A 15,897-nucleotide genomic window follows, 5' to 3' on the forward strand; every position below is an offset into this window, starting at 1 on the left:
GAGGTCTATCTTCTCCCGAAGGTTCCGAGGGATCGCCTCTTGAGCCACCTAGACAAGCTCGCCAAAGATCGGCCCTTTCATCCACGGGCTGATACACAATCGACATGCCTGTGAATTGATCATACAGGATGATTGTGTTATCATAATCTGAGTGTCCTTCCTTGCTTGACGTTCGGTGATGGCCACGTGAACCTTCTGAGTGTCGTCCTTTGCGTGGACATTTAGAAACCAGTTTTGACTGCCCCGAACGTTCGGGATGACCACTCGTGTGAGTGCGCCGTGGGTTTTTTTTAGATCCATGGGCTGCTTTCCTTTTGACGGTCCCAAATGTCGTGGCACGACATGATGTGTACGTCCAGTGGCACCCGTCCTGTTCGTGCCGGTCGTAGAGCTCATGGCGGAAGACTTTGAGCTCTCGGCTTGGATGACGCTCTCTAGTTGTGGACGAGAAGTTGCTGGCTGGACTCTCAAAGCATGTTCAAGCCGCTTGAAAACGGTTCGACCCTCAGACGCCGTTGGTTCAGTAGTTGGTGCTGGGCGTGTCTTCCTACTTTGCTTGTGTGCCTTCTTTAGACGACTTGGTTTTGTGGGGTGGCCGTGGGGAGGTGTAGTAACCACGCCGCGGTCCCAATCTTCGAGCCGTTGTTGGAGTAAAGTAATCACCGCCACTCGATGCTTCAGTTCCGCCAAAGCGATGTCGAGCTCGGTGGGAGGGAAGGTGAGTTGACGACAAACTGAAAGAACGGTCCTCGCAGCTTGGCTAGGTTCGGGATTGAGAGACCCGTACCTGGCCAAACCGAGGTTAAAGTTCTCCAGCTCTGGCAGAGGAAGATGCTGAGTTATATCTAGAGATGAGGAATAAAAAAGGTGAAGAGAGGAGAAGATATGGGTGTAGACACCCAAATCTGGACTTCCTAGATTAGTTTACTTACGATATTTGATTCCCCGATGATGAAATGGATCAAGAATACCCCGGAATGTTAGTGTGATTGAGCTTTGAGCAGGATAAAACCCTTTAACCAAGAACCAAAAAACCTGAGCAAAACCCTACCTGCATACGCTAGTCTTCCACTGGCTACGCTAGTCCACTTCCACGTGTCAGTCATTGGTCAACTTTGATCGTTGACCAGGCTTGGACTAGCGTACGCAGGTCAACCATAAGCGTACGCTGGTCAAACCTAGTCCCATCACCTTTATTCAGCCATGATCACAAGACTTTTGAGGCACCCTACACTCTGTATGTTCATTTGAAAGTTGATCTTGGGGCAAGGAATGTTCCCTACCCCCTCTCACAAGCCTCCCATCATTTGTCACATGCATTTAATACAAGGCAAGCCCACACTCCAAGACAACCAGCCCCTTTTGCAGCTGGTTACATCTCCCTCTCCTCCTATATATCCCCTCTATTGTATCCTATGCAAATGGTTACAAGGTTACAAGTGTTGGTTACAAACTTGAACTCCTAGTTGTAAGTTCAAACCTCAAAGTAACTTGTTCATCCCTTTCTCCCCTTTGAAAGGCATTGACAAGTGATATCACCATACACCACTCCATTTTCTCTTATTCATTCTTATACTCCATCAACCTTCCAAGTTCAAAGCTCAAAACACTCCTACAAACTCAAAACCAAAGGTATTCCACCTTTGATAACTCTCTTTTCTGATCCCTGAGGGGGGCTGGCAGGGTCAAGACTGGTAACTAATGCCAGTCCTGGCCCTAAAGCTGGCAAGATTTCAAAAATCGTGTGTGGTTAGAACTGGTGCATGCCAGTCCATTGTACACGTATGCTAGTCATGGTTGTATGTGCAGTATTGGCATGCGGATTATTGTCTAGCTATTTTCTGTCTTTCATTCCATTTATCAATGTGAAACATGTTAAGAATCAGTTTACTGCTTTCCATAGTTAGAGTTGCTAATTTTACTTTCTCAATCTTCATTTCTGTTGCTTTGGAATGCCTTTAGGGTCTTTCTGAACATGTCTCAGAACCCAGAAATTGTAAAGCCAAGCACTAGACAAGAAGTTACAACTGGCGTATGGTTGCCTATTACCAGCGTGCGCCAGTCAAACTCAGTCTAGTGACTGACCCTTGCATGACAAACTAGGCCTTGGCCTCTGCTTTATTCTCCACACTGTTTATGGGGTGTATTATTCTTTTGTGGCCTCGTAGCCCATTTTAACTGCCTATAACTGTATATTTCTTGTTTATAAAACTGCTTGGTTTGTCCTGGGTGTGCATTGGTCATTTTCAGAGCCCAGAGGGTTGAGAATAAGAACTGTGGGTTTTGGCTTACTGGCACACGCATGTTTGGTAGAGAATAAGAACTGTGGGTTTTGGCTTACTGGCACACGCATGTTTGGTAGTGGTGTACGCAAGTTAAATTAGCATGCAGTGACTTGATCAGTGCATGTTTATTTCTTCCTGCATATATCACCCTAGGTCAGTGTCCTCCAGTTTGTTTAAGGCTCCAACTGGAGTCTGTTTTCATCCTATACTAATTGTTTCAATAAAGTAAGCACGCCATTTTATCATATCCTGCCTACATATAATAGCTTTAATCTTTTTTAACTGTTCCCCCGCCCTAACTGGCTAAAAATCGATTAATAAAGAGAGAATCAAATATTTTGTAAAAATGCTTGAGTAAAGACCGATCTTCGGATTGGGTGAGAGGGGTGCTTCAAACCCTTTCCCTTTCGTAACTTGGCTCCCGAACCCAGTTATCAAAGGTGACGACGGACCAGTCTACAAAACCTTTTCTAATCAAAACGTAGCAAACATTTCAAGTTCGATTCCTTGGGTGGTCTACCACAAAACCTAAGTGACGACTCTGAATAGAGGCGTTTTGCTGCGTTTTCCAAAAAGGGCGCACCTGATTTTCATACAAGATTTTTAGGGGCGTGTGCCTACAGTGGCGACTCTGCTGGGGACTTATTGCATTAGTCTATACTTGGAAATTAATACTCTTGAGAACAATCCTTCAAAAGTCTGTCAAAACAGTACGCTCCGCGTTACTGAAGAATGGAATGGTGACTTAATAGGATCTCCATATCCGACCAATCCAAACTGGGACTTTTTTGATTGTTCACTTGAGTAGTTTTCTCCAAGTATCGATTAATAAAAGTGAGCCACATTCTAAAAGGCATTTTGCAAAAGTTTTGGATTTTCTCTCATTAATCAATCTTTTGGCATTCTTCATGTGCATCGATGTTAGCTAGCCCCGTTGAGGTGTTTTGGGTAACTGGCACAGTTTACTGGAGCCCGGGGTCCTTGAATGCCCAACAACCTTGGACGATGATGAGTCATTTTGCCGTTCGACCGTTGCACTGCAATACGTTGGCAACGGGAGGTATATCTTGGCTTTAGTCTGAGGAACCCTCTCAAACCAAAATCGACATTTTCATGTACAAAGCTCTAGAACTCTCCAAACTAGGACAGGTACCCGCATGGTAAGATCTACTTGCATCTAACGCCCATATACTGTTTACGTGTTTTTGCTTTCCTTATTGCATGCACTGTACATACATACTGTTTTGCGTAGAAGCATGATAAGGCGGCTTTTAGGTTGTCTCTTGTCGAGTCTGTCTTGTGCTTATTTGGACATTGTCATGACCCAATGAAGAGTCGTGCATCATGTTGGTGCACGCTATCAACTTTCAAAGTCCTTAGATCAACGAAACTTTGGGAAATCAAAACTTTTTTTAAGTCTTTGTCTAACGCCCCGATTGAGGTTTCAAACAGAAAATAAGGAACAACGGAGAGAATGCCGTGATACTTACACCACCTAGGTTAAAGTGCTAATCACTTACACCGCCCTAGCTAAGGCGCGAAGTCACTGACACCACCGCGATTTCAGTTTCACGTCATCTACACCGAGTTGTTCCGACTCCAAAGTTGAAATTTCAAGAACGGAATAGTCAAAGGCTTAGACTATTTTGACATCTCTTAGTGTTAGACGATTCAAGCAAAGGATACACCCTCGAAAAGAATTCTGAGGATTTTGGCGGCGTCCTAACATCATGAGACAGACTCGTCTTTAGTTGTAGAGTCTAGGAGGATACTGACGATGACGATGTGTATGTTGCTTTCCTTCAAATTCTTTCAAAAGCTTGCTGCAGGAATGCCACTGAGTTCTTGTTTACTTTGTTGTCCAAAGTTCTAGGCCATTTCACCGAAGGGAAGAGCCAAACCTGCTTGGGAGCATTTGCCGGGGCTATTTCACTGTCACTTTCTAAGGCCATATCACATTCCTCGATCATCAATCCAAAATGGCAGCACAGTCAAAGTTGGCTGAGCTGAAGAGGGCTGTACAAGAAATGAACCAGAAAATGGACAAATAAATGGGTATGGTCCAGGGGCTGGTTGACCTTTTTTCCTCCATAGTGTCAAAACTGGATCTGGGGCTAATCAAAGAATCTCCATAAGCCTGCCACACTCCTGCAGTCGGAATCAAGTTGTGCACGAAAGTCTTGTTCAACAGTCTGGCCGAATTCCATAAGGTTAGAGTCCATCCAAAGGAGAATGTTGATTCCCTGTCTAGGACCAATCCCAAAAGGGAAGATATGCACGGCAATAAAATCAGCCTCCAAGGCAAAAGAGTGCATCTAGTTGATGGCACAATGTTGTGCAGTTGCAAAGTAGGCAAAGGTTCCACCTTGAACCGTCAATCTAGTCGTTGGAACCAACCAAGCACTTTCTCATGCTTCCCTGCACCTTTGGCCACAATTTACGAAAAGCTCCTCCATACAGGTTCAATTAGGCCTCTAACCCCAACTCCATTGCCTAAGGTTCTCCCTATCAACCACAGCCCCAACCACTTCTGCACCTACCATCAAATGCCTAGCCATTCCACCAATGCCTGTTATCGCCTCTGACATGCCATTCAAGATCTCATCGATAATGGCATCATTCTAGTTCCACTCTCGTCAAAGCCCAATGTCATCTCCGGCTCCATGCCTCAACACGATCCCAACCCACATGTTAGCTAGATATCCCTCATCTCCGCTCAAATCAAACCAAGCTCCACCATATTCAACCCAACCCTCTACATTATCCCAGAAAATGAATCCAAACTAATTGTGTCTCCCCCGTCCAAAACCGAGGTTAACTTGATGGCCATAGGTGCAATCGAGATCTTCACTGCCGACACCTAGATTGACAGTGATGGTATGCTCAAAGGAGAAGACGGACTTGCTGAGGTCCTTCAATCATGAGAGCTTGGGGTTACTATTCAAGGAGTTCTCTTAAGTAGGTTTGGTCGAAGAAGCTGGGGAAGCTGGGGTGTTGTTGCTCGGGTCTGACATCCTCTAGGTTTCCACCTCTCTGTGAGGAAGCCAAGGGTAACTCTAAAAGTTGCATTTTCAAGTCGCGTCTATTTTTCATTGACACTTTTGAGTCTGCGTTGGACACAGTGTCTGTCAAGTCGTCTAAGTCTAGCTCTGAGTCAAAGTTTGTGCCTCTTGGCCCTCCATGTCGTAGTTTCTATTTTCAAATCGAGTCTTTTGCTGCACTTGGCAACCCCGATGGGGGCTTTCTTTATGATATGAACTGTATTGCTTCTAAGTACTTTACTGGCCTTTACATAAACTGTGTCGACCTTGACGATGAAGGGGTAGATTTCGATGGGATCATCCCCAAGGAAACATGTTCCCTCGCCGAAAGGGAAGACAAAAGGCATGCTTAGCCTATTAAAAGAAAAAGTAGTTTCAATAAACTTGAAAGATGAGGTAGACCCCAGAATGGTTTAAATTGGTTCAACGTTGTCCCCAGAGGATCATTGCGCCCGGTCAGATAGGCTTAAAGAGTTTATCGACGGCTTGGCATGGTCTCCCAAAAGACACGTCTGGTGCTGCTCCTAAGATAACGAAGCATCAAATCCCATGCTACCGGATGCCAAGCCAGAAAGCAGAAGCTCAGAAGGCTCCAGGCCTCATACCATGTTCAAAACAGCAAGGTGGTGTTCCACCAATGAGAAAGTTCAAAAATGACCTGGAGCAAGGAGTTTCAGCTGAAGCGCTCTGAATCCTTCATTATCAAAGCCATTTTATCTGGGGCTGTGGCTAAAAAATAAATCATCAACCTTAACGGCGACGAATTCAATATCATGGTCAACCTGGATCAATGCAAGTGGTGCTTTTCCCTGAGAGAAGCTCGGGCTAAAAATCCTAAGGGTAGGCAGTTCCAAGTAAAAGTTAGAGCAACCTGCTAGACCAGAAAACCTAGGAAGGCGGTCTAGGCAAAAGCAAATAGGCAACAGTTCAAAAGCTCACTAGACTGAAAACCTAAAAGGCGGTACTAGGCAAAAGTTAGAGCGTAAAAGGAGAGGTAAAACACACGAGTGAACCTTGGCCTGAACTACGTTCTGACCTGATTCCTTGAAAAGGGATACGTAGGCAGTCTCTTCTCAAGACTCGGTCATAATCTATCAATTGGATCCATGGTTGACGTTTTGGTACACACCAAGGGTCGAGAAGGAACATGAACAAGACAAGCTTCGTTGGAGAATCAGAAGGGGGAAACCTTTCGTTTTTCAAGTTTAATGCAAACTGCTATTTCGATTACAAAGGTTGAGCATAAAGCCTTAAAATATTTGAAGTATCAAAAACAGAACGAAATGCTAGAGGTCCCAACGGGCTTACAGTTTATTCCAAGTCAGTGGAGTTTGGTGTGAGCAACTGCAGCAGACTTATAGTCACGAGCACTAGTTTGAGGTTCACACGTGTTTATTCAAATTGATGCGCGTTGGTCTCAAACCTGCATGCGTTTCTTCAATTCCAACAACAGTTGGAAGCAGTCAACTATTGCCTCCAACTTATTATTTTCCATCTCAAGTTCAAAGCACCTCGAATGTCATTCAAAGGGCTTTTGCCAAGCTTTGTCATCCATGCAGGTCATATGGACCTAATGTGACTGCACGGGGGTGTCAGTTTCAGTTCGAGACGTATATGAGTCATCCCTTTGCATCTTTTGTCCATCTTTGCGACATTATTTGAGTTTTTTGGTCTGTTTCCCAGTCTGGGGCTTTCATCTCGATTTTGTTTGTTTATACTGGTCATTGTGCATATAATTGACCGTATGTGAGTGTCAGTTTCACCTCTCTAGAGAATATTTGAGTTTTGCTTGTTAATGCCCAAAAATTTATTTATTTTCCATATGTCTAGGAGCCCGTGTCACATCCGGGGGCTCTTCCTCCTTTCTCATTTGAGTTAGGCACGTCTGTACATACACATGCATCTATTTGCCGACTCGGATCATTTGGCAATGCAAGTTAGATAATAGCGATGGGTTTATGCTTTCTTTTAGACATTCCCAAAGAGAATCGATAAACTGGAAAATGCAATTTTTACATTGCTACCATAAACAATTGTGATCAATAAGCAGTGGAATCTCGTGAACAGCGAAGGCACGTCGGCCTAAGGCCAAGCAAGGCATATCTATGGGGCACATTTGCCCAAGCATTAAGGAAAGGGCACGCAGGCTCAATGTTTCTCCTACTAAATGTCATGCTGGGGCATGCCGGCCCGCTCAACATCTCTCTATCTGGGCACACAGACCTGAATCCCAGAAGCAAAAGACAGTACAGTAATGAGGCTCAGTGTTAGTCCTTAGGCGTCGTTGTCCTCCCAAGAGCCGCCCTTAGCTAGTGTCTTCATTTTCAGTTTGTGCATTCAATCTAGTATACGTATCATTGCATATTGTATATCAAACGTGGAAAGCAAGAAAAATCTACCAAGTGCCAAAGCACGCTTATCCAGTATCAAAAGCAGCAATGGCTTGTGCCACCCAAATTCCAAATCCACAAGTGACAGTCCGCCCGTCCAAATCAACGACAGCCAATCTGTCCGACTTAATGATGGTCCGCCCGTCCAAATCAATAATGGCCAATCTGTTCGACTCAATGATGGTTTGCCCGTCCAAATCAACGACAGCCAATCTGTCCGACTCAATGATGGTCCGCCTGTCCAAATCAACGACAGCCAATCTGTCTGACTCAATGATGGTCCACCCGTCCAAATCAACGACAACCAATCTATCCAACTTAACGATGGTCCGCGTCATCCTCATCCTCAATGATGACCCACCGTCCCAACCCAACGATGGTCCGCGTCATCCTCAATGATGACCCACCGTCCCAACTCAACGATGGTCTGCGTCATCCTCAATGATGACCCACCGTCCCAACTCAACGATGGTTTGCGTCATCCTCAATGATAACCCACTGTCCCAACTCAATGGTGGTCCCCTCGTTCTCTTCAACGACAGCCGGTCCTGTCCAATCCACAAACGACACATTCATCCTGAAGCATGATCCGCCGATTCTGTCTAACTCAATAGTGATCAGAATATCGTCTACGTTCAATCCGACAACGGCGATCAAAATATTGTCTACGTTCACTCCCTCAATGGCGATCAGAATATTGTCTAGTTCAATCCATCAACTACGATCAGAATACCGTCCAACGGTCCGTCCGTCCGCAACTAACTGTTCCACAGGAGAGTCTACCTCGGCCTGCCTCGAATAGATATCTCTACTTCAGTCTAGCTTCAAGTGCATCTTCCAGCAGCCTTATTGCTCTGTCTCGAATGGTCTTTGATAAAGAGATTGGCTCTAATTCTCAACGGATGGAATTTAACCTACCTAACACGACCTACCCGTGATTGTTGGAAATTATGTGCTGAGGATAGTTTTGATCCCCAGCAACAACAGCTTGTCCTGTTCAACTCTGCAGCGACAACCTGTTCTATCCAATTCGACCAACAAACGGCGATTTGCTCGTCCAATTCTACTTCTATCTCCAGCAACGGCCTGCCCGTTCATTTCAATCCATTAGTTAGGTTCCTTAAGTTTAAAAGTCTACTTTGCTAGTATGCTTTGTTCTGGATAGCTGTAGACACCTCCCTGGAGCGGGGCATCGCCATACAGATTGATCATTGCTGTTTGTTTGCTTTCTACTTCATAAACCAAGATCGTGGATATTCCCATGGCTAGGAACATCGCCACACGATAGCGGTTATCATTAAAACAGAGTCGCCACCTAATTTATAAAAACTAGAAAAAACAAATAGAGATTCTAAGCTCGGGAGCCAAAGGTACAATGAGGGGAAGGTGTTAGGCACCCCTCTCTGCCCAGCCATGAGACTGGCCCATAGTTGTTCGACATAAGATTAATTCATGCACTATTTAATTCCAATACATAGTCTGTTTATTAGCCTTTAAACAGTTAATGGTGAGCCTAGACAGTAATTAAGCATGCATCAGAATAAGCAGAATGAAACAGATCTGTCCCAGGAAAATAGATCTCTCGGCCGATGAAAGGATTTCACGACTGAGGGATCCCACTGGATTGATGTATCGACCAAGGGATTGATTCCCTAGCCGATGTTCTTCCTCACACCAGATTATACTTTTAACAGATAATCAAAATCCTATAATTAGCATGCATATACTGAAAGTAAAACGAACCAAAGGCCCCTGGGCTTGACCACCTTGATCCCTCAGTAGCTTGATTGCCTTGGATTGATTGTGATTGATTGATTTTCTTCTCAAAAACCCTAGGGTTAGGGTTTAAACTTCGGGGGTTTGATCGTCGGATTGCGGCTGCCTTCGGAGGTTTAGGGCTTTTGAAGAGGGGATGTGAGAGAGTATATGTGCAGAGTTTCGCGGCTAGAGAGAGTGATTGATCATGTTAATTGTTGTATTTTTCGGAGCCCTAAGGGCTCCTTTATATAGGCATGGGGGTGACTCACTCCAACCAATCACAATGCATGATCAAAATTGGAGTTATAGTGCAATACTAACTCTTCATGGCAATCTCTTGATGTAGCCCGAACGCATCGGGATTTGGCTGTTAGGGTTTTGTGAATGGATCAAACGATTGACAAAATGTTCCAGAATCTGGAAAATAGACGATCTGGCGGTCGAGCAAAGGATTTGGCGGCCGAAGAATTGATGTTGGGGCCGAGTAATGGACTTGGCGGCCGGCTAATCGATCTCTCAGGGAGATTTTCAAGCATCAGTTTTCACGGGTGAAGAAATAATGTTGAGGCCGTAAAATCAATGTCACGACCGACAGATGGATTCTCTTGGGATACTGTATTTCTGTCTTGAAGGCTATATGGCTTTGGATTGGGTCCTCTAAGTGGCTGGAAGTCCTCACCATAAGTCCTAAGGTTCACGAGAAGTCAATCAGCAATCACTATATCCATATCATCATCAGGATAGTCCCCAAGGTGGGACTTGAAATAATCGTTAGGCCAAATTGGGGTGTCTACAATAGCATAGAGGGGTGTCTAGAATCTTTGACGCTACTTGTACTAAGTCGATGGTGCTCCAAGTCTCGTCAAATAGGGGCTACTGTAGACACCCAAATCTGGCTTCCCAGATTAGTTTACTTATGGTATTTGATTCCCCCATGATGAAATGGATCAAGAACACCCCGAAATGTTAGTGTGATTGAGCTTTGAGCAGGATAAAACCCTTTTTAAAACCCTTTAACTCAAAACCAAAAAGCTTGAGCAATACCCTACCTGCATACGCTGGTTCATTGCCACATGTCAGTCATCGATCAACTTTGACCGTTGACCAGGCTTGGACTAGCGTATGCAGGTCAACCATAAGCGTACGCTGGTCAAACCTAGTTCCATCACCTTTATTCAGCCATGATCACAGGACTTTTGAGGCACCCTACACTCTGTATATTCGTCTGAAAGTAGATCTTGGGGCAGGGAATATTCCCTACCACCTCTCACAAGCCACCCATCACTTGTCACTTGCATTTAATGCAAGGCAAGCCTACACTCCAAGCCAACCAGCCCCTTTTGCAGCTGGTTACATCTCCCTTTCCTCCTATATATACCCCCTATTGTATCCTATACAAAGGGTTATGAGGTCATAAGTCTTGGTTATAAACTTGAACTCCCTAGTTGTAAGTTCAAACCTCAAAGCAACTTGTTCATCCTTTTCTCCCCTTTGAAAGGCATTGACATGTGATATCACCATACACCACTCCATTCTCTATTATTCATTCTCATACTCCATCAACATTCCAAGTTCAAATCTCAAAACACTCCTACAAACTCAAAACCAAAGGTATGCCACCTTTGATAACTCTCTGTTCTGATCCCTGAGGGAGGCTAGCAGGGTCAAGGTTGATAATTAATACCAGGCCTGGCCCTAAAGCTGGCAAGGTTTCAAAAATCGTGTGTGGTTAGAACCGGCGCACGCCAGTCCATTGTACGCTTACACCAGTCATGGTTGTATGTGCTGTACTGGCATGGGGATCAGTGTCTAGCTATTTTCTGCTGCTTTGGAATGCCTCTAGGGTCTTTCTGAACATGTCTCAGAACCCAGAAAATGCAAAGCCAAGCACTGGACAAGAAGTTACAACTGACATACGATAGCCTATTACTCGCGTGTGCCTGTCAAGTTCAGTCCAGTGACTGGCCCTTGCATGGCAAACTAGGCCTTGGCCTCTGCTTTGTTCCCCACATTGTTAATGGGGTGTATTATTATTTTTTGTGGCTTCGTAGCCTATTTTAACTGCTTATAACTGTATATTTCATGTGTATAAGACTGCTTGGTTTGTCCTGGGTGTGCACTGGTTATTTCCAGAGCCCAGAGGGTTGAGAATAAGAATTGTGGATTTTGGCTTACTAGTGCACACATGTCTGGTAGTGGCATACGCAAGTTAAATTAGCATGCAGTGATTTGATCAGTGCATTCTGGTTTTTCTTCCTGCGTATGTCACTCTTGGTCAGTGTCCTCCAGTTTGTTTAAGGCTCCCACAAGAGTCTGTTTTCATCATATACTAATTGTTAGGGCTGTCCATGGGACCGACCCACCCGACCCGACCCGAAAATAGACACAACGGACGGTTCTGATTAGTCATTCGGGTCGGATTTGGGTTAATTTAGTCGGGTTTCACATTTAGTCGGTCGGGTGTCGGATGCACCTGATCATTTCTCGGGTGACCCGAACCGACCGACTGATTTTATTATAAAAGTGAAAAATAAACCCTATTATCTCCATTTCCACTTTCCCATCCCGACTCCCAGCGCACACCACTCCTCCATTTCACCGGCCACTCATCCACCCAACGAATGGCGTTCTCCTCCATCTTCCACCCAACGAATGGCGTTCTCCTCCATCCTCCACCCGACGAACGGTGGCGTCTCCACCTCTTCCTATACGGCGTCCTTGTTGCAGTTGTTCCCACACATCGAGAAAGAGAAGAACGAAAATTTGTAGATCTGTAAAAGAACGAAGGTTTTTAGGAGGAGAGAGAATAAAGGTTTGCAATTATTTTCTGTAATCCATGAAACAAGCTCCACAATGATTCTTACGACCGAAAGACTTCCTCGTCGAAGAACTGTTCAAACTTCAAAACCTTCTTCAGTCCTCTTATTTTTCTGAACTGTTCTTCGATTATTTTCAAACACTATTAATCTTTTTTTTGTTCTCATTTTCTTGTAGATCTGTGATTGTTAACATGATTTTGTAATATTTTGCTGTTAATTGTGATTGTGATCTGGTCTGTGATTTGGATTTCTAGATCTGTGATTGAGTTTGTGACTCCGTACAAACCCGTCGTCCGACCGAACCCGACCCGAACCAATGAGCAATCGGTTCGGTTGGAACCCGACAAGTATTTTCGGTCGGGCTCAGGTGACCATTTTAACAATCCAACTAAAGTCGGGTCGGGTTGGACCCGACCCGACCCCGAAAAAACCTGACCAATGGACAGCCCTACTAATTGTTTCAATTTAGTAAGCATGCCATTTTCTCATATCTTGCCAACATGTTATAGTTTTAATCCCCTTTTAACTGTTCCCCCGCCCTAACTGGCTAAAAATCGATTAATATAGAGTGAATCAAATATTTTGTAAAAATGCCCGAGTAGAGACCAATCTCCGGATTGGGCAAGAGGGGTGCCTTAAAACCCTTTCCCTCTCGTAACCTAGCTCCCGAACCTCAGATATCAAATGTGACGACGGACCAATCTATAAAACATTTTCCAATCAAAACATAGAAAACATTTCAAGTTCGGTTCCTTGGGTGGTCTATCGCAAAATCCGAGTCGCGACTCTGAATCGAGGCATTTCGCTGCGCTTTCAAAAAGGGTGCACCTGATTTTCATACAAGATTTTTAGGGGTGTGTGCCCACAATGAGGTTGAATTCAGGTGCACTATTTATTAGGGAAAAGTGTTTAGCGTCCCCAACAGAGTCACCAATTGTGGGGGGCTGAATCCACCAAGACCTTCTTGAACCTTTCTTCCCGCTGTTGAACCATAGTGGGACGACGTGGAGACCTTCGTACCTGCAAACCGGAGGGGGGTATTCCTCCGGGAAGAAGCGCTGACGAATAAGTCAATATCGGTAGGAAGAAGAAGAAGTTTTGAAAGAAAGTAGGTAAGAGAGAGAAAAGAGTGTTCCTTCGTATTTTTTCAGACCCTCGCCCTAGAAGGGGTAACCTCCTATTTATAGGCGGAGACTTAGAGTGTCAAGCAAGTCGGCTATGCTTCCCACATGCGTTCCTACGCTCAGATGACGTCACGTGTCAGAGTTATTTAATGAACGTTGCTTCTCGGGGATTGTAGAGTCACTTTAGTCAATGTCAAGGTTGTCACATCAGTTTGAAACGTCTCTTCGGTTATCAGAAAAGGCACCTCGCCTATCAATGGAAGCTTCTAAAATCTTCCCCAACTACCACATCTATGAGCGACCTCCGAGAGGATGAGTCGACAGGCGGTTTTCATCCTGCCAAACGTCAGGAATGTTTTCCAAATGAACAAAGCTCCTTTTTGACCTTCACGATCCTCTAGAAGTCACTTCACCCTACCGAGGGACAGAATATCCTTCCGAGTGTTAAAGAAGACAAACGTTCGGATGCGCAGGAGAAGCTCGACGAGGCAGCTGAGGCCCGTCTGGCGCTCGGTGACCGTGCAGAGTATACTATTGGGTCCTAATCCGACTTACAGATGAACTGAGACAACTGAAAGGTGGGTTCACATTGTGGTCCCTTTGCACCCTTTGAACCTTCAGATATTTCGGCCCACTACAAGATTAAAGGACTTGGATTGAATTGTGTTAAAATCTTTCTTTCAATCCTAGGGCCCAGATTCTCCCTTAAAGAGTTTTGGTAGTGGAGTCGTATGTGGCACTCTTTTTGAACCTAAATCGAAAAGTATGGTAGGCATAATACATAATGTAATTCACGATGGTGTGAGGACATTTTTAGTGGACGATTGGGATGAATTTGATCCGATGGTTGAGAGATGCTACTACAATTTTGTGATTTCCTAGCCGAAACTACTACAATTCTGACATTTCCATTCTACGAACCTAATATACATTGGTTCCCATGGGATTTACTTGGAAAATCATCACCTAATTTTCAGTAAAAGGAAAATTAATGGAGCTGTGCCTCTCTCTCTCTCATCCCACAGCAGTAAAAGGAAACCTCTCTTTTTGTGTAGGGAAATGAGTAATTTCTGCTCTCTCTTCCCATAACTAATGTCACTACCATTTTGGTGTCGTGGTGTGAAAAATCTTTTCTAAATAAAAACGAAACAATACATTCCCTTAGAAGGCAAACAAAAGAAGAATAAAGCAGAAGGAGGTATCGTGTCCATAATAGGGAGCCAATTGGTGTTGTATAAAGCAGGAGGAGGTATCGTGTCCATAATAGGGAGCCATCCTGTTGCTTTCCCTTTTTTTAATTTGATCATGTGGGTAAAGTGCAGTTCTTCTTTGTTCATGTGTTGAAAATTCTGCTACATGAGAATTTTATGTTGATTTGGTGACTTTAATTCTCTATGAGTGCACATCAAGCACTGGCTAAACAACGGATCAAGACGGAGGAATTCTTTTTTCTTCTTTTTTCATCTTAATTTGTTATAGGTCAATTTTTGCAAGTGCTTTTTTTTAAAGATAAAGATATTGTGACATGAGAACTTTTACACTGTAAGTTGTGAAAATGCTCAAATTGATATGTATATTAAAACTTAGGGAAAGATTACAATACACACCTCTTATTTGGGTGTATATCATATGCACTCCTAAAATGTTATGAATCATAGAGAAAATGTTACGAATCTTATTGTTAAAAAGTTACAATTTTAGTATAAAAGTAACGAATCATAAATGTTACGAAATGTATTGCTAAAAAGTTATGATTTTTTAATATAAAAGTTACGAGATGCACCAAAATGTTATGAATTATAATGAAAATGTCATGAACCGTATTGCTGAAAGGTTATGAGTTCTAGAACAAAAGTTATGAAATATACTAAAATGTTATGAATGAACGATAAAATATGTGCATATGGTACGCATTTTTAAGGGGTGTGTATTGTAGATTTTCCCAAAAAACTTAAACATGAAAAGTGGGCTTTTTGCGGCACAAATTTATGTGGCTTTGTTTAAGACTTTAGAGGCAACTTTATATTGGTCTAGGTTTGCCAGAATCGATGGCCATGGTCACATTTGGTAATTTACAGATTCATATCCCAATCTCTTTTTCCTGAATTTGGTTTGGTTCCGTTTGTAGGAGTGGATCAGCGGGTGAAAAATCTACAACATGGCCTGTGAGATTCAGTGGAATGAGGGTTGGGTAACCAAATCTCTAGGTATTTTATTGTCTGGGTTTCTCTCAATTTTTGTTATTCCAGTTGTTGTTTTCCTGCATAATCTAACCGTTCATGATGTGTTTACCATGTCGGGGTTTTTAGGAGCGGCCAGCTTTAAGCAAAGAGGTGATGTCACTTTCTAACAAACTTCGTTCTTTCTGTTCTTGACTTTGTAGGCTTAATTTTGTGATTAGACCATAAAAGCCTCGAGGAACTATGTCATGGTGAGTATCGACTGCATTGTTTCTCTATTAAAATCGTAGTGTTAATACT

The sequence above is a fragment of the Rhododendron vialii genome, chromosome 8a (genome assembly GCF_030253575.1).
Source record: "Rhododendron vialii isolate Sample 1 chromosome 8a, ASM3025357v1".
Classification (NCBI taxonomy): Eukaryota; Viridiplantae; Streptophyta; class Magnoliopsida; order Ericales; family Ericaceae; genus Rhododendron; species Rhododendron vialii.